This window comes from Camelus dromedarius, chromosome 3 (assembly GCF_036321535.1).
Source record: "Camelus dromedarius isolate mCamDro1 chromosome 3, mCamDro1.pat, whole genome shotgun sequence".
NCBI classification, from domain to species: domain Eukaryota; kingdom Metazoa; phylum Chordata; class Mammalia; order Artiodactyla; family Camelidae; genus Camelus; species Camelus dromedarius.
The window spans coordinates 108,540,564-108,559,577 of record NC_087438.1 but is presented as its reverse complement, the minus strand read 5'-3'; the positions used below and the strand labels follow the sequence as shown (position 1 = coordinate 108,559,577).

General features: G+C 42.7%; 1 protein-coding gene and 1 pseudogene across 2 annotated transcripts in view; both read right to left on the bottom strand.

Annotated features, from left to right (window-relative positions):
• Window positions 1-1,759, bottom strand: part of LOC105095167 (adenosine deaminase-like protein) — a 51,860-nt pseudogene extending 50,101 nt beyond the window's left edge.
• The window catches only part of GRIA1 (glutamate ionotropic receptor AMPA type subunit 1), a 289,206-nt gene that overhangs the window by 199,354 nt on the left and 70,838 nt on the right, over window positions 1-19,014 (bottom strand). The window lies entirely within an intron of this gene.

The window sequence follows — 19,014 nt, the reverse complement described above, 5'->3', positions numbered from 1 at the left end:
TACCTTTTCCACCTGTGGAAGGAGGGGCTTCATTCATCCATCCCCACACATGTTCACCGGGCATCTACTCTGTGTCACAGCACCTTTGTTCTTGCTCCAGGTTTGAGAGACATTGAGAATCTTGAGTGTTACGGCACTGATCTTATAGTAAGACCGCCCACAGGTAAATGAGTCAGTAGGTGCCAGGAAGACAATGTGACAAGGCAGTGTGGTGGGGGCAGACTGTGCATAGGAGTGGAGGCCAAACAGGGAGGTCAGGGAAGTACTTCTGAGCCGAGCTGGGACCCAGTGATGTGAAAGAGCCAATCACAGACAACGTGGGGGAAGAGAGGTGCAGGCGGGAAGAATTGTGGGTGCATCGCCCCTAAAGTAGGAGAAAGCTCGGCATACAGGAGGTGCAGAGGGAAGGCCAGTGTGGCTCCAGCACAGTCAGCTGGGAGCTGTGTGGGAGGTGGGGTCAGAGAGGTCAACAGAGATCAGGTCAGGCTCACCGTCTGGGTCACGGGAGGGATCTGGATTTCATTTTAAGCACCATGGGAAGCCAGGAGAGGATTTTTAAACCACAGAATGAGGTGATCTGATTTACATTTTAGGAGGGAGGGGTGACTTTCTAAGGTTTTCCGCTGTGGACTTTCTAGAAAGAAACAGCCTCGTGTCCTTCCATCATTGCTGCCAATGTGGACAGAATGTCAATGTAACTGAACACAGTACTGCGCTACCGTGACAAGCAATGATATCTCACAGACGTGCAGCCGGGGAAGAAAGGGAGGGCAGGAAGCTGTCTGCATGCCAAACTTCGAACTGAGCCCGGCTTCCCTGTGAAATGCATAAACTACCTTTGTTATTTCTAAAGGGTTATCTGTTGAGACATCTTTAGGCAAAACCTGTCATAAGATGTCTCTCCAAACTCACACCGGATCTCAGCTGCCTCCCTATTAGGATGTTGACACATGCAACATCAAAGCCAGAGATGCCCCACTGAGCGGCACTGCCAAAGCACCGGCAAGCTGCTCTGAACACAGAGAGCGGTGGGAACCCAGGCAGCGGAGGGCTGCTCTCGCCCCCTCCCTTCTCCTCTCCCTGAATCCAAATTTCAGCTTCTAATGAGATGTCGCAGCCTGAGCTAGTTCTCTGTGGCTGACCCCCAGAAACTGGCACCAGCGTGTAATATTAATGAGATGAACACATGCATCTGAGTAGAAGATTACCAAATACGAAGTGCATTCTCTTCCATGATCCCGTTGAAACCTCACGAACACCCTAGGATGAGGGCTGCATGGGTATTTTTATCCATTTCATCAAAGAGAAGCTTGGCTCCAGGGCAGGCACTTGACCAAGACCAAAAAGCTCACACCTGGGCGTCACATTTCCACCCTGGTACTCACACACATCCCACTGAACTTGGCTGCCTCTGACATGCGCCACAGCTTAGGCTCAAATTGGACAGGATAATGTGTACAGCTGCCAAGTTGTAGAGAAGGTCAGTGAGACTAGTGCAATGATTTAAAGCTGGGTCTGTGGCCCAGTGCATCTGGGTTTGAGGGCTGGCGGTGTGAGCTCAGGCCAGTTATGCCATCTCCCTCTGTTCCATTTAACCCGTATGTAAAATGTGGGAACTAATAGTTTCTATGCTGTTCTGGTAGGTGAGACAAAGCAACCTCTACCACAAAATTACCAGCTCTGATGTGATGATGAAGGTGATGATGGTGATGGTGATGTTGATGCTGATGCTGATGGTGATAACAGTGAGAACTAGCATTTATTGCGCATTTACTCTGCGTTGGGTCCTGTGCCCACTCTTTATACATACTTCACATATCTGGTTTCTTAGTGCCTGTTGCACGATGTACAATACACAACTGCTTTGTTGACTATTGAGCTTTTTAAAGTTAGAGATAATGTTCTAGGGCAGATGAAAAAAATTCTCTATTTTAGTTACTGGAGGTAAAGGTGGGGGTTTGGGAGAAGGAAGTGACTCCAGGAAGATCATAGGGAGTTTGTCTTTTTTTTCCCAATGGAGAGTGTCCATATCTGGAACTAAGGAAACACAGTGTATTCCATGGGCCAGACTATAAGAGCCTTTTGTATTACAAATAATTCAATGTATAATCAAAATGGCCAAATATATCCCATCCAGCCCACACATGGTTGAATCAAAGAATGCTAAAGTTGGGAGGAACTCGAAGATTCAGCTTATCCAAACCCTTGAGGGGAGAGCAAGAGAGGCCTGAGGCAAATGCATGGTGGGCACAAAGTCAGCCCCAAGGTCAGAGACACCTCTTTTCCAACCACAAGGGAAAACTCTCAACTTACTGAACGTCCGTTCCAGTCCTATTCCTTCTTTGGCAATGCCGCTAACTGTGGACTACCTTCATGTCTTTTGTATCTTCTCCATCCATGGCAGCCCTCAGCTCTGTATGAGGCTGAGAGGCAGGATGGCAGGAACTTTAGTAGGTGCTTGAACGGGTGGTACCAAGAACACTTGCCCATGCGGCTCCTGCTGTGGTCCTGTTTCTCTGTGTGCAAAATGTGGGAAGAGGGCTGGACTGTACGGATCCAATGTTTTCCCACAGTCTCAAAATCCTCCAATTCCTATTTATTTAATCTGGGATTTAGGATCCTAGTTTTCTTTCCTAAGACTCCCAGGGGAGCGGAGGGGGTCTTGACACGGTGTGCTGGCACAGGATCTGGGAGCTCCGTGACCGAGTTTCACCTCCTCCGTCACTCACACTGTGACCTTGGGGCAAACCACTTACGTGCTTCATGGCCATTTCCCCAATTAGAACACTCCCACTCTACCTCTGTGGGTGAGTGTGAGCTAAATTAAAACAATAGATGGGAAAAAATGCGTTGAGAAAAGTAGCAAAGGGCTATAAATACACACGTGTGTGTGTGCGCATATATATATATATATATATATATATATATATATATATATATCTGTATGCATTATTAATCATTTGTTATTATCATCGTTGTCCGTATTATTCTTCACAACTCCTTCGTAGGTAGTGGGGGACCTATGACTAATGAGAACCAGCTTCCATCTACTGCAGAAAGAGAGCTGAGAAGGTGCCCGGTTCCAGGCGAAGACCTGCTGACTTGACCCTCAGTCTTGCCCATGATAATTCTCTCTGGAGACTTTTATTTCTTAGGGTTAAATAGCACATTTGAGTCTGGTTGATGTTTTCCTGGGCCAAATATAGAGAATAAGTTGGTCCCATGGAATAAAGAAACCAAATCCAAACTCTAATAAACAAAAAACATAGAAAGTACTTTTTACTGGGATGGGGTTCTCAAAGCATTTGTGGCTGATTTCTGATCTGGACCTGTGAAGGAGGCCAGGCTTTGGGGAAATGATTATTGATAAAACCTTATATGTGCCTGACACTTTATAGTTTATAAAGGATGTTCATATTTTTATTGAAAAATTCAAGTCAATTAAATATTTATCAAATGCTACTTGGAGCAACGTATTATAATGAACATTATTCGATACCTCAGCAACCTCTTGGAAGGACACAGCCTGCGAAGTTTTTCCTCCATTTTTAGGAGAGGAAAGGGGAACACAGAAGTTGAGACAATGGGACAAAGTCAAATTTTAAAACAGAGATTAGGTCACATGACACGTCTACTTATAACCTTCCAGTGGCCTCTCATGCGCTTAAAATAAAATCCAAACTTCTCTCCATGGCCTCTCAGGCTCTGCCTAATCTGCCCCTTCTCTCCTGTCTTCCCAGTCTGATCCTCCATCACTCTGTGCCTTGCCAAAAATGCTCTAGCTACCTGGCTGCCTCTCAGTGCCTCAAACTCCACCACTAGGCTTCTTCCTACCACAGGACCATTGCATGCATTGCTTCCCCTCACTAGAATATTTTTCCCTCAAATTTTTGTAGAGCTAGTACCTTCTCAGCCTTTGAGACTGGGCTTAAATCTCACCATTTCAGAGAGGGTTTTGACTGACTACAGTATTCAAACAATACCCCCTTTTACTTTTCTTAACACATTGCTCTTTTCTTCAGGGCGTTTATGTCTCACAATTATGCCATGTATTTAGACATTTATTTGTTGTGTGTGCATGCAGGTGTGTGTGTGTGTATCTTCTTTGTCTGTCTTACACCATTAGTACTAAGGTCCATAAAGTCAGATGTCTTGTCCCTATTACTCACTACTGTATTCCCAAAGATTGTCAGAGCCTGGTACAGAATAGGAACTCAACATATAATGAATGAGTCAATGAGTGAAGTTTATAAACTTTGGACCCGAGTCTCGAACACAGGTCTTGTGACTTCTGGTTTTCTGGTCCTTCCCTTTATTCTACATGATCTCCCTGCAACCCAAGCATTGGTACCCTCAACTCTGTGCCTCAGGATGGGAATAGGCAAGAGGTCTATTTTTTCTCGTATGAGGGAGGAACTGCAAACACACTAACATACAGCATGTGAAAGAGGATAGTCTCTTTTACAAATAGCCTTGGTTATTGAGGGCCTTGCTTCATAGGAAATTTACTAATTTTCTATATCACAAAATTACAGCAGAAAGGCTCAGTGCCCATCCCCATTTGACAGACTCCCAGGCTGCCTAGAGGTAAATGACTGCAGGGCATGCCTGCATTCTGTGCCCTTGGATTTCTGCTGAAGTTTGGATTATCACTGAGGAAAATTATAAAATTTGGCAAATACTTAGAGCAGCTGTCAACTCATTCAATCCCTCTTTCTCTCTCAGCTATCCATTGATTGATCAATCCATCCATCTATCCATCCATCCACCCATCCATCCGTCCAGCCATCCAGTATTCACTGAGAGTTCACTATGTATCAGGCAACCTGGCCAACTATTAGTAACCTTTCTAAAACACAAACAACCTAAAGTATGGCATGGGCTTGCTGTGAGGGTCAAAGGTTGCAACATAAGTAACACCCATTAAAACAGTCAAGTCTAGAACACATAGAAGGAATTATGATTATTAGCAATGTGACTTAGCAAGTGGAGAGCAAGGGAGAGATGGAAACTAATACAATTAAAGTCTAATGTGGCTGCTCATTTGGGGAATTATTTGGACATAGTCTTTACTTTTTGTAACAATTAATACATTCTACAAAAATTTCAATGAAATGGAAGAAAGGTTTCTGTGATGTGACTTGTTTCAATAAATAGTCCCCACTCTTTGCCAGGGGAATAATTCAGAAAATTAAAATAGAAAATACTGCTGAAAGTAGGTGTTAATGATTGGAATATTATTTAAAATGGAAGTACAGAGTCCAAAGCATTACGATAGTCAGCAAATGTCTTTGGACATTTGCATAGGCTATTTTTTTTTTTACCGTTCTATGATTTTACTAGAATAATTTTTTTAATTGTATAGTCAGTTTACAACATTGTATCAATTTCTGGTGTATGTACAGCATAGTGTTTCAGTCATACATATACATACATATATTTGTTTTCATATTCTTTTTCATTACAGATTACTACAAGATATTGAATATAGGTCCCTGTGCCACACAGAAGAAACTTGTTCACCTATTTTATATATAGTAGTTACTATCTGCAAATCTCGAACTCCCAATTTAGCCCTTCCCATCCCTTTTCCTGCTGGTAACCATAGTTTTTTCCCATGTCTGTGAGTCTGTTTGTTTTGTAAATAAGTTCCTTTCTGTGTTTTTATCTTTTTTAGATTCCACATATGAATGATATCATATGGTATTTTTTCTTTCTCTTTCAGGCTTACTTCACTTAGAATGATGATCTCCAGGGCCATCCATGTTGCTGCCAATGGCATTATTTTATTCTTTTTTATGGCTGAGTAGTATTCCATTGTATAAATGTACCATAACTTCTTTATCCAGTCATCTTTTGGTGGACGTTTGGGTTGTTTCCATGTCTTGGCTATTGTGTATAGTGCTGCTATGAACATTGGGTGCACAGGCTATTGCCCTGCTTGCTTCTTCCTCTGGCCTCTTCCCCTTCTCCTCTTCTAGTATGCAAGTACAATATGATTGTTTAAGACTCTGCTGCTTCCTAATCTCTCCCAGGAAGCATTTCCTAATCTCCTTAGGATGTTTGCATATTTTCCTCTTCTTTCCAAATTCTCACGATGTATAAACTAAATCCTAGAAATTCATAGTTAATTCTATGCCTCTTGGGTTTTTTTTTTCCTCTCATTTAGATCAAGTTAACTTTGTTTAGTGAATACTGTCATCATCATCTCTGTCTTAAAAATGGGAAGAATGAGTCTCACACAATTTAAATGGAGTACAATGATTAGGTGACCAGCAGGTGATGGACGTCCGATTAGAAACTAGGTCTTTGAACTATCAGTCCATTTCTCTTTATAGCACAATTCCCTGTATGTGAATCAGTATGATTTAAATTGGGAATGGCAGATGAGTCTCGATGAGTGTACTTCTTCCAGTGCTGGTGGTACACGTAAAGACCTGCTGTGTACAGGTCACGAAAGCCTCCAGATCCAACATCCCTTTTGTGTAACCATCAGTCTAAGGTGGCTGGTGACCCTCATGCCCGAGGAAAATCCTCACTTCATTTCTGACATTAAACTGCAAAGAACCAGAAAGCTGAGTGGCCCATATCTCTCAGGGAAGGTTAGGCAGTCACTGGGGCCAGGTAGTGGGAAGTGGCCCTAGGACACTTCATGAAGCTCTACTAGAGTTCAAGTTCTAGATCTGAGTACTAGTCCCAGCTCTGCTGAGAATTCCAGGTGACTCTCGCAAAAGGCCTGCATCCTCGCTGGGTCTCCGTTTCTTATTTGCAACACCACAGATTTTGGAAACTCTCTAGTGTCTCCTCTTGCTGATGTTCAGTGACCTTTCTCAGCCTTTAGGACCTCCCAGACTCTCAAGGAGTAAGTTCCCAAAATCTGAGGTGCTGGACTGTGGGGCTATTGAATTTTTGACCCTTCATAGGTCCTCAAAATGGTAAACAGCATTGCTGAACAGGCAGTGTGCAAAATGTTTTTATTTCCCTACATAAGCTCATGGAATATGACTTCTGCTAAGAATGAAAATCAAGCAGTGAAGAGTTAAGCAGATAGGCAAGCAGTGTTTCAGGCCTGGCTGAGGCTTTCATGTCCCTTTGTCTGTGTCTGCGGTGGGGGGTGGGGGACAGCTCCCCAGATAATTCAAGCATATTATTCTTTGTTTTAAACAGCTCTCTCTCTTTTTCTATTTCTCATCTTGACTTCCAAGGGAGCGCTGTGCGTAGCACTACTGAGCTGAGGAAGATAAGGCCCAAGAGACTATCCCAGGATTAAATAGAGTCTCCTTGTGATTTAGAAGCCTGTGATTTCCAGCTCTAAATCAACATGAATTCTCCATTTAATTTGAATCATTGGGTTTTATGAGTCTGTTTCCCTTTCAGTTTATCAGCCGGATCCCCTGTCTTTCTCTCCCTGTCTCTAGCTCCCTCTCAATCTTTCCCCCACCCCGCTATGGTTTCAGGGTTGCGCAGGCAGAGCCAGCAAGCTTGAAAGGGACCTAGACCAAGCCCTGGGTGGCACAGATAGGGAAACTGAGACCACGTGGAGGCAAGAGATTTGTTCAAGGTCACCTGCCTGGTGGTTTCTTCTCTCACTCCCATCTGTATTGTGTTTCTCTCCCATCCCCTCTCCTTTCTTTACCTCAAACAAAGGCTTTTGTTAACTTCAATTGTTTATTCCTTCTTTCTTCCAGTAAATAATCAGTTGCCCCCTTCAGGGGTTCACAGCAGCCTACTGAAACGTCAATTAATCAGAGATCAGGTTACAAGACTCTTAAACCTTGAATTATTTCTCTGATTAGCTTTAAGGAGAAATAGATAATCTCTCTCCTTTCATCCCTCCTTTCTGTTTTTCACATATACCCAAGATATAGACACTAAGATTGCCTTGTATTAAAATTTTTAAAAGTGCCTGCATTTAGCCTATTCTTCTGGAAAAAGATATTGATGGTAGAAAGAAAAAAAAAACCCATACCTACTTCTTTGGATGCCCAAATGCAATTACTGGCCTTGTTCTATAACGTAGCAGGGCATTTATCATTTTTATTATTATTAAGGACAACAACAGAAACAGTCACAAACTAGAACTGACAGTAGTCGCAGTCTTCCTCTCTGCACACGACAACATGTGGTGAAGTAGGTTTGACAGTCATGCCCTTCTTGCTGATGAGACAGTCGAGGCTCAAAGAGATTAAACAACGTTCCCAAAGTCATCAAGCTACCAAAATTACAGTTCTGAAACTCGAAATGAAGTCTCCTGTTCCCAAACCCCAGTTGTTATCACCAAGTCACCTGTCTTTTTCTTGAATGTTTTTATTTGGTGAGAACTCTGGTCTTCGAGGGAGAGAACCTGGGTTTTGGGCCCCTTGCCAGCTGGGTGAGTTCCTCTTCCCTCAGTCATCCACCCTGTCTCTTGTGTGCTTCTGTTACAGACTTGTGGAGAGCTGCACTGGGACAGAGCTTTAGTCTTGCTGGTTTCCTGCCTCATCAGAGCACTTGGCATCCATCATCACAGTAAGAGTAATTCTCTTGTTGAACTGTCTCGTGCTTCACTTTCCTGTCTCTCCCGTTACACCTGGAGCCCCTTGAGTGCACAAGCTGCACCTTATTCACCTTTAGGTGTCTTGTGGCTAGGACAGAGCCTAGCACTTAGTAGGTCTTCAAAGTATGTTTACTAAATGTATCAAGACTCCAGTCCAGTACTCTTGGTTGACATGAGAGATGACTTACCTAAAAATCTCATAGGGAGCTGAGGGCAGAACTGGAACTAGATGTCCCAGCTCTAGACTTTTTCCCTGTGTATTTCTATGCGTGAGGTAGATGATGATGATATCATGACTACTAATAACGGCTGCAGCCACCACGAGTCAGATGCTGACTAAACGCCGGGCACTGTGCTAAGTACTTTCCCATTTGATCTTCCCAGTAATTCTTGGAGGAGAGTTATATTTTTATCCCCACTTCTTAAGTGAGAAAACTGATATATATATATATATATATATATATATATAAATTGTTTTAGGTCGCAATTAGATTTCTTCTCACCTTGCAAATATCCTCCAGGCAGGCTCCCACCCCCAACATAAAAAATGAAATAAAAGTCAGTACTGGGACAGGGACCAGAAGGCCTCTTCCTGTATGACTACGACACGCAGATGCCTGGCATCCTCAACAGTGGACGTCCTGGCCAAGAAAGCACGTATGAGGAGACATGCTCATTAGCTGCTAGCTCCAGACCTCTTAGGTCTCCTTTATTCGGGCTGTCACTCAACGTGGCCTTCTTTTTTCCAGTCCTCCCTCTTGTGAGCATCTCCTGGTGATGCTTATTTGTTTATCTGAAAGGCCAGACTCCCTGGGATAGGCTCATTAAGAAGACGTTCCCTTTCACGAGGGCCGGGGAGAACGGCAGGGACGCAGTGTCTCCCGCACGCCTCCTCCTTGCCATGCCAACATCACAATAGAAGGCGCTCAGCCTAGAGCCAACCGAAACCCAAGTCAGACAAAACGTACTCTGCTGGAGCCCAGCCATGAGGAAGAATGAGCATTTCGAAGCCCTGAACACCCTCTCACCTCCATCATGTAAGCTTCCCCTAACCTTTCATCCCACAATGATGCCTCCTTTGGATCCAGTCACAAAACCATGACAGCTGAGGAATTCAGCCATATGGTTCCAGTCAGGAGGGACCATAGAGATGTCGGATTAAGCGTGGCCACACCCTGACGTTGGTACCAGCCACTCCCTGAATCCCCATCCACAGCGGACAGCTCTCATCGACTGTGACACTCTCTTCCCTGCCGAACTTGGATGGTGCCTCAGAATCCTTCTTAAAAAAGCACTCTGGGCAGAAGAGAAAAGTAACTCTCCCATTCAGAATGGAAAGCATAGAAGGGGCTAGAAAAGTAGCCCCCTGCTTGCCAATTCAATTCTCTTTCTGCCGCTGTAACTTTCTTGACGATGTCCTCTTTGGGGGTCGTCTCATGTGAATAAGCCTGAACATCACCAGAAAATTTTCAGCTTCCTGAGGGTGGTGCTTGGGTCAGCTGTTAATCTCCTAGGTACTCATTTTGCTGAGTAATGTATTCAGGCTACTTAGTTGACAAGAGAAATGAGTAGACAGACACCAGACCCCAAGTATATAAAGGAGACACTTGGAAATTTCAAAAAGGATTTATAGGAACCACCTTGGATTAAACAATTACACATTACACAAACATTCTCTGGATGAAATACATTAGAGAACCACTAAGGCACTTAGAATATTTCTAGGTGCCTAATTGGACCTCACCCAAGGGTAATCAGTTGTGAGAAGTCCAAAAGGCTTTGATGTGAGTTGGTTTCTTACCTATGACGGCAACTTCTCAAATTTTTCACCAAAGTCACATAAAAGCAGAGAAGGAGGATGTCAGGGATGGCCTTCAGGGATCTGAGGCATAGTTCCAATCAATTCATGGGAAGCAAGACATTAGTTTGTAATATCGTATATTATCCTGAAAATTCTTGTGGGTTTAGATTCTACTTCAAATTATAGCCATGTTTATTTTGATTTAAAAAAAAGTTTTCTCCCAATTTTTAAAGTTAATTTGATGCTCTTGGGAGAAGTGACACGTTTATCCCAGGCTCCACACACACCTTCACACAGAGGTCAGCTACAATGGCCCTTGAGAAAAATCCAGCCCACCACATGTTTTTATAGTCTGTGAACTGAGAGTGGTTTTAATCATTGAAAGTGGTTGAAAAAAATAATAAAAAGAAGAATATTTAGTGACACATGAAAGTTATGTAAAATTCAAATTTCAGTGTCTATAAGACATTTCATTGGAACGTATTTGTTTGTGTATTATCTGTGGCTGCATGCTACCAAGACAGCATTGAATAGTTGTGACAGAAACAAAGCCTAAAATACTTACTCTCTGGCCCTTTACAGAAAAAAGTCTCCCACTTCTGTCTTGATCTGTCCACTGGCTACCCTGTGACCAAACATGTCCCCGTCATGGGAGAGTTCGCTGTGTAAATCAGTAGTTCTCAACTGGGGGCACTTTTGCCTTCCAAGGCACAGTTGGCAATGTCTGGAGATGTTTTGGTCATCACGAGTGGAAGAAGGGGGGGTTCTACTGGCATCCTAAGTGTGAGCAGAGGCCAGGGATGCTGCTGAACACCCTTCAGTGGAAAGATCAGCCCCCAGAACAAAGACTCACCCGATCCAAACTGTCAGTACTGCTGAAACTGAGAGACACTGGTATAAGCCGCCTAATGCTGAAGGGTGACTTCCGTCTCCATCCTTCATTTCTTTCCTCATCTCCATTAAACTCAAACTGACTCTTGGTATTAGTAAATCTAAGGGGATTATTCATTCAGGCCTGGGAGAAAATCACTCCATAAATATTTATGAGGGATGAGGAAGACTTCTTATTTCACTGCAGGAATTATTAATAAATATGTAAACATAATAATAATTAGTTTTTATGAAGCACTTATGTGCTAGGCATTGAGCTAAGTATTTTATATTTATCCTCTTACTTAGTCATTATTTCATCCTTGTGAGATCATTATGACTCCCATTATGCAGATGAGGAAATTGAGTCTCAGAAAAGTTAATGGTCAACGGTCGCAAAGCTACCAAGGAGCAGAGCAGTGACTCATACCTAAGCAGTACAACTTTAACATCATACCATGAACTTGCTAGAATACATATTGACTCATCATTTCCCTCCTTTGATGTGGGCAAAATAATTTAACTTGTCCATCCTGCATCTCTGCCATGAGGCAAAAGAAAATCACTGGCAGCCCGAAAGCCTTGCCTTTAAGACACTGTGCTTGGCACCGATGTACTTTGCTATAAAATTGCTTTGTAAATTCAAGTGCATTGAACCACTTATAAGCTGGTGGGTCAGCAAAACTCTTTAATAACTACATGATCCATGTTCTAGAGGCTTCTTGTAGGAAACACATAGCCTGTTGACTCAGTGAGATGTTAAAGCCAATTAGCATCTAAATAGATTTCTTATTTCTTTCCCAGATATAATCAGAATTGGAAATCATCATTAGAGGGTTAACTTTGAAAAGAAAGTAGATAGGTGTTTGAGGCAATGAATCTCAAAGACAGAGGATACTGCTCCCAATTTTGTCAAACCTGTCTTAGAACAGAAATGGCAAATACATTCCTTTACATGAATTAATGTGGATTGTCTGACAGGCCACATTGATAGTTGGCTAAAAGCATGGACTCCAGAAATAGATTATCTGCGTTCAAATCTCAACTTTGTTTACTATGAATCGGAAAGGCTGCACTGAACCTGTTAACTGAATATTAGCCCTGGGTTCTTGAAGCATGAACTGCAGTCTCAGCTCTGAAATAAACACTTGTGACCCTGGACAAGTCAGATCACTTGTCTGGGCCTCTGTTTCCATAGTTGTAAAAAGGGAGTAATGGCACTTTCCCTCTATCTCTTTGGCTTTATGAGGTTCAACAGAGCTACTATATTTACAGAAAAGATTGTTTGTAGCAATGTCTACTCATGGGAATATTTACAGTTCAATGCCCAGGAATAGGAAAACTAAACTATGCTATTGTCTTGTGCCATTTTGTATAAGGAATTTGATCATCTACAGATTTTGGTATCCACAGGGAACCATATCCATTTTGGAACCATTCCCCTGTGGATACTGAGGGACAACTGTATACAAAAAGCTGATAATATACTGAGCCAAGTGACCAGCAGACACTATTGCCAACAACTTCAAGAAATAAGTAACAAGCAAACACAAAAATGTAGCAAAATACAGGATTAGGGTTAATGTTATCAGCATTTTGTGTCTGGCTGCCCCTGGTTCAGCTGGGGCAGTCCGGCTGGAGTTCTACGCCTGACACAGCTGTTCAGAGCAGCTGGCCTTGGGTGCCTCAGCAGGGCAGTGGGAAGGGATACCTGTTGTTCTGACACCCAGAACAGAGCTTTGTTCCACGGAATACAGAGGCTCTTAAAATAAACATTCACGGGTTTTATTTGGCCTGAAATTCCAGATGGTATCCAGTGCCTGTCACCTTGCTGATCAGAGGCTGCCTACCCATGGTTGGTTTTATAAACCACGCTGTTTACGTAACTGCTGAACTGTAGCATGGACCCTTGGAGGAAATAAATTAGGAATGATGTGCTTGTAAATCTGGGCAATACTCCACAGCTCCACTGGATTCAGAAGCAAAATATTTACTGACTACCACTATGTGCTCAATGCCTTGTCAGATGCTGAAGATGGGAGAAGGGGAATGATGTGGCCCCTGTCGTCTGTGAGTTTAAGATCTAATTGTAAGATACACACTTTTACCTGAAATTATAATGCAATTGAACGAAAACTGGCATAGGCAACAAATGTCACAGGTCCTCAGAACAAGGGGAGGTGACAGTGACCCAGGTGGATCTGACGTTCATGATGGAAGCAGGATTTCAGCAGAGCCTTGAAGGCAGTAGAAAAGATGGAAAAGGGCAATCCAGGGTATGAACAAAGGCACATATGTTCATAAGAACATATATGCAACAGATTCTCTGTGAAGTGTTTCGGGGCTTGAACGTAAATGGCCTTCAAAGTCGGAGTTAGGATACGAATTTTACCTTGAAGGCAAGAGAAAGCCAGAAAAGATGAAAAAATCAGAGCACTTTAGGCAAATGGAAGGGTAGGAAGAGGGTTCAGGGAATAAGTTTGGATCTGCAGTGGTCCAGGTGCAGGGTAGTGAGGTCCAAGACAAAGGCGGTGGCTGTAGAAATAGAAAGGAAAGGATGTGTGTTGTAATTGAGGAAATCTCCTTAATTTGTGACTTTGTGAGTGAAGACTTACTGGAAACAAAGGAAAGAAAGGAATCAGGATGGCATTATAATAAGAACTTGATGACAGCATCATTAGTCTTCTGACTCAGTGAAAACCCATCAGAAACCCTCTGAATCACTAAACTGCTTCTGATGATATTTTGATAAACTAGATCAGTGTTTCTCAAGCTTTAACATGCACAGAATTTACCCGGGGGCCTTGTTAAAACAGAGATTTTAATTCACTAAGTTTGAGGTGGGGCCTGAGAGTCTGCGTTTTTGACAAGTTCCCTGGTGAAACTGATGCTGCTGGTATAAACCATAGCAAGAGGCTAGAGTTTCTTTTCTTTGATTTTCATGCCAGTGTCAACAACTATATTAGGACTTCTTAAATCAGATGAATTGATGGAACGAACGTATTAATGGTCACCTGCAATCTTCACCTTAGTTAACAGGTGAGGACTGCTTAGTGTCCCTTAATGGGAGGACTGTTAGGCCAAGAGTCAGCAGACATGGGTATTAGTCTTAGCTCTATCACTGTTTATAGTTCCTTGAGCAAGAAAACATGGAATAAGAACCCAAGTCCACTGCTCAGTTCCTATATGCAAGAGCACCTGCTAAATACTGCCTATTTATGCCCTTTCAAAATTCAGATGCTGAAAACTATCTCTAATGTGATGGTATTTGGAGGGGGTGGAGGACCTTTGGGGAAGTGATTAGGTCATGAGAGGGGAGTCCTCGTGAATAGGATTAGAGATCCCTTATAAGAGATATCACAGAGAGCTCTCCTGCCCTTTGCTCCACAGTGAGAACATAGCTGTCTATACAACAGGACGCAAGCTCTCTACAGACACCAAACCCACTGGCACCCTGATCTTGGGCCTCCTAGCCTCCAGATCAGTGAGGAATAAGTGTTGCTTAAGCCACTGAGTCTATGGTATTTTTGTTATAGCAGCCTGAATGGATTAAGACAGAAATTGGTGCTCAGATGTGGGGGTGTTGCTGTAACAAGTTTCTAAAAATGTTGGAGTGGCTTTGGAACTGGCTAGTGGGTAGAGGTTGGAAGACTGTTCAGGTGTATGCTTGAAAACGTCTGTATTGCCTTGACTGAATCTTTAAAGGGGATTCTAGTGAGAACTCAGAGAGAAAAGGACAGGTGTAGAGGAAGTCTCCATCTTCTTAGAGAATGCCAAAGTAGTCATGACCGGAGTCTTGGTAGAAATATGGATGGTGAAGTTCATTCTAATGTCTCCAACAGAAGTGAGGAACGTGTTACTGGAAACCAGAGGAAAGGTGATCCCTGCTACAAAGCGTCAAAGAATTTGACTGAATTGTGTTCCTGCTCCAGTGTTTTGTGGAAGATAGAACTCACCAGCAGTGAACTGGATATTTAGTTAAAGCATTTCCCAAGCAAAGTGTTGAACATGTGGCTTGGCTCCTCCTGACTGCTTATAGTAAAATGTGAGATGAGAGAAAGGATTTACAAGAGGGAATCTTTGAGCAAAAAGGAACTAAGATTTAAAGATTTGGAAAGTTCTCAGCCTATTTATAGTGCAAAAAGTGAGAACACTAAGGGTGTGGCCAAGTGACGGTTTGATACGGAGATTAGTGTGGATCAGCCCACTCAACAGAGGCTGGGAACTCTTCTCCCAGATAACAGAAGAAAGGTGGTTCAGAAATCATCAAAGCTGCCATTCCCATCACAGGCCCAGAGTGCAAGGGGGGTGTAGTGCTTTCAAAGGGTGGGCCAAGATGCTGCCACTCAGTCCCTTGGCGTTGGGGCCCCTGCAGAGTGTTGTGGCATTGGCTGTGCCTAGCACAGCTCTGGGGACATGACTGCTTCCTAGATTTCAAAGAATGGGGCCACCTGGCAGAACCAGGGGTTCAGGACCTCAACCTGGGAGAGCTGTGGGCATTGGACTCCAGCCCTGAGGAGTCACAGGGACAGGATGCCAACAGAGAGTTGCTTCAGGGCCATCCCACCGAGCCATGATGGAGAGGTTGCCATGCCAGTGGACCTGTAAGGCAGGGCATCAAGACAAAGAGGATTATCCTGGAGTCTTATTGTTTAATGTTGTTTGCCCTGTTAGGTTTTAGATTTACCTGGGACCTGTCACTCCTTGCCTCTTTCCGTATTTCTCCCTTTTGGAATGATAATGTCTACCCTATACCTACCTCACCACTGTGTTTTGGAAGCTCTTGTTTCGTTTCATCGGTTCACAGGTAGAAGAGATTCTGCCTCAGGATGAACAGTACTTTTGAGTCTCACCCATGTCAGTTTTACATATTTAGATGAGACTTTGGACTTTAGACTTTTGAGTTGATGCTGGAATGAACTAAGACTTTTAGGGCTATTGGGATAGAATGAATTTTGGAGGGATAGGTCAGGGGCTGAATGCTATGGCCTAAATGTTTGTGTCCCCTCCCCCCTCAAACTCATACCTTGAAACCTAATCCCTAAAGTGATGGTATTTGGAGGTGAGACACCTGCGAGGTCATTAGATCATGAGGGTGGAGCCCTCATGAATGAGATTAGCGTTTTCATAAAAGACCCCCCAGAGGGCTCCCTCCTTTCTGTCTTGTGAGGACACAGAAAGAAAGTAGGCTCTCACCAGACAATGAATCTGCTAGTGTTTTGATTTTGGATTTCCCAGCCTCCAGAACTATGAGACGTAAAATGTTTGTTGTTTAAGCCACTGAGTCCATGGTATTTTGTTATAGCAGCCTGAATGGACTATGACAGCATCCCCAACTCACTGACTTACAATTACGCTTGGAATAAATCTCAAATTTCTTATTGTCATCTGCTAGGTTCATCATAATCTGGCCTCTGTCCACGTCTCAGATTCCATCCTCTACCAGTCCTCTCCTCACTCACTGCCCTCTAACTCAAAGGCCTGGTTTCTGTTTCTCAAACAGACAAGCACATACCCATCTTGAGACTTCTGTATTTGACCTACGATCTGTTTTGAATGGTTTTACCTTATAGCTTCCCTTCAAATCAACTTCTGCAGGTCTCTATTTAGAGACGCTTTCCTTAACCATCAACCTCAGTGGTTCTCAACTGAGGACACGTTTGTTCCCCAGGGGATATTTGGCAATGTTTGTAGATAATTTTGCTTGTCACAGCTGGGGCAGGTGGTACCATGGCCTCTAGTAGGAATGCTGCTAAATATCCTACAGGATACCCCTTCACAATGAAGAATTATCTGGCCCGAAATGTCAGCAGTGTTCATCTGCCTAAAGCTGCTCCCCACTTCTGACACTTGCCCCATGAAATCTTTCTACCTCATTACCCCTACTTTATTTTCTTAAAAATATCCACTATTGTCTAAAATTTTTTGGTGTATTCAGCTGATTACACCTCCCCTGATTGCAACATTAGTTTCACGACAACAGGGACACTGTCTTACCTTGTTCACTTGTACCTAGAATAGTTCCCGATACATAATAAGCACTTGATGAGTGAATGAAGGAAGGAAGGAAAATAGAGGTAAAGAATGAACATGAAATAAAACACGTAAATGAATAAATGACCAAAGAACATAAAAATAAAAAACTGTGGTGTAAATGATACCATCAAGAAAAGACAAAAGACACAGAGTGGAAGAAAATATTTGCAGACATATATCTGATAAGGGACTTGTATCTAGAATCTATAAAGAGCTCAGATAATTCAACAATAAAAAGATAAGCCTGCAATTTAAAATATGCAAAGGATTTTCATAGACATTTCTCTAAGGACGATAGGCAGATAGCTACTAAGCACATAAGATGTTCAGTTCTATTAATCATTAGGAAAATGCAAATCAAAACTATAATGAGATACCATGTCACACCCGTAAGAATGGCTGTAGTCAAAAAGACAGACAATAACATGTGTTAGTGAAGATGTGGAGATAAGGAAGCCCCCACATACTGCTGGTGGAAATGTGAGATAGTGCAGTCAGACTGGGACCAGTTTTTCAGTTCCTCAAAAAGTTAAACAGAGTTGCTGTATAACACGGCAATTCCACTACTAGGTACATACGCAAGAAAAATGAAAACATGTGCCCACAAGACAACTTGTACAAGACTGCTCATAGCTTCATTAGTAATAATAACCAAAAAAAAAATACACAAAATCTGTCTGATTCAAACTCCATCTTCTTAAACATGATGACAAGAAACAAAACAGAACAAAAATAATTCCACTAAGAACTGGGCTCCCCATGAAGACTTCCCTACTGGTAAAGGCTGCATTGTTTGAAGACACCAAGGTCCAGTCCACATGACTGGCTATTTATCCTGGCAGATAGATGCCACTATGGTAGCTGTTTATAGGGCAGTTTCTCAAGGGTTCGGTTGTCATGATGCAGGTGCCTTGAACCTAATTGTCCTTGAGTATTGGCAAAACTGAGACTCCAGACTTTGCCAGCTTGAGAACCCTAAATAGTGAAGAGGTCACACCTTGATTTTGGCACACCCTTCAACAAGCAGTCGTGTTTTACACAACATTCTCAAAATAGTTCCTTCATGTAATTGTTAAAAAAACAGTGGCATTAAGTTTGTATCTGTGAAAGCAACATACATTGCACTGTTCAAATATAAAATCTTATTAATTAGCATTTAATGTCTCCAACAATGCTATTTATAGAATATCTGCTTTTTTTTTTTTTTTTTGTCCCTAAGAGCCAAGAAACTAATGGAAAGAGACCAATTTGAGATGAAAGAATCTCTTTGCAACCCAGGCTTTTTGTTCTCCCTGAAGGGGAGAGGAAGGCTAGAAATGGGGGAGTGAGGGTGACAATGAACTTCTTTGATGCCATGGTCCTTCTTCAAGATGGACTGACCGCACATGCCAGTGAAAAGAGAAACTTTTGATCTGCTCCACAACCAATATTATAAATATTTGATGGAAAGAGTAGACTGGCAGCGGGAGGTGGAAGCAGCAGAGAACAATGTGAAGTTACAGTTTTGTGTTATTTTATTCTTCCCCCAAACTATTCAAGACTTCTGAGGCCTAGGTGAACTTGACTGCCTCCTTCTGCCTTCCATCCTTCGCCCTCCTTGCTGTAAGGAAAAGAAAACTTTGTAAGGGGAAATTTAAAAAAAAAAAAAAAAGACAAACACCAAACAGCTGCCTCTGAATGCTTAGAGAACAAAACAGTTGGTACCTTTCATGTCTTTGAAGGTTAAGCTCCATTATTTCACATCAGAATCAGAGCATGGGGCTGGAAAATC